At 69.0% G+C, this 730-nt stretch overlaps 1 protein-coding gene across 1 annotated transcript in view; it reads right to left on the bottom strand.

The window, feature by feature from the left end:
- Positions 1-410, bottom strand: part of ctdspl2a (CTD (carboxy-terminal domain, RNA polymerase II, polypeptide A) small phosphatase like 2a) — a 68,995-nt gene extending 68,585 nt beyond the window's left edge. The window contains exon 1 of the mRNA XM_085968392.1: positions 266-410. The gene's annotated coding sequence lies outside the window, so the exon portion shown is untranslated. The remainder of the gene's footprint in view (positions 1-265) is intronic.
- Positions 411-730: the final 320 nt, after the last annotated feature.

Raw genomic sequence — 730 nt, 5'->3', positions numbered from 1 at the left:
CTAACAGCAGCAGCAACGCCTCTCCCCGGGCCCGCGCACCGCCCGAGGCCCTCGCCGCCTCTCCCCGCGCGCCCGCCCTCCCGGCCCCAGCAAACAAACCCTAGGCCCGAGCCGCATCCCCGGCCTGGAGTCGCTGCCTGGGCCGGGGGGGGTTGGGGCGTCCCGCTCCTTTGTCAGTTTTGACGGCCGAGAATCTCTCCCCGTGAGGGAAAAAATGTAATTGAAATGTTTTAAATTTTAAAAGCCAGCCCTCCCCCGGACTCACCCTGTGTGCGGGGCGGGGGCCCGCCGGCCGCTCGGTGTCGCTGGGCCGCCGCTCGCTCGCTGTTTACACTCGCCAGCATTCGGGCGCCATTTCCCGCCGCCGCGCTCACCCAGCGAGAGACGGCTCCCGCCGAACCCGGATGCACCGCGGGCCCGCGCGCGCACGTGCGTGCGTGTACTTACCAAGGCACGTCAAACACACGGGCGCGCACGCACGGAGTCCGCAGGTACGCGCCTCACCCGCCCCGCCCTGAAAGTTCGGCCCGCCTGTGCCCCGCCCCCTCACCACGTGCGTCAATCCGCCTTGGCCCCGCCCCTTCACTACGTGCGTCCACCCACCCCCTCGCCACATGCGTCAATCCGCCTTGGCCCCGCCCCCTTCACTGCGTGCGTCCACCCGCCTTGGCCCCGCCCCCTTCTTTTGCCCGCCAACTTCAAACTGGGAGATGGACCTGATGCAAAAGAC

This window comes from Somniosus microcephalus, chromosome 27 (assembly GCF_052327205.1).
Source record: "Somniosus microcephalus isolate GS21.2 chromosome 27, FLI_Smic_1.0, whole genome shotgun sequence".
Lineage (NCBI taxonomy): Eukaryota > Metazoa > Chordata > Chondrichthyes > Squaliformes > Somniosidae > Somniosus > Somniosus microcephalus.
This window is presented reverse-complemented; position numbering and strand designations above follow the sequence as displayed.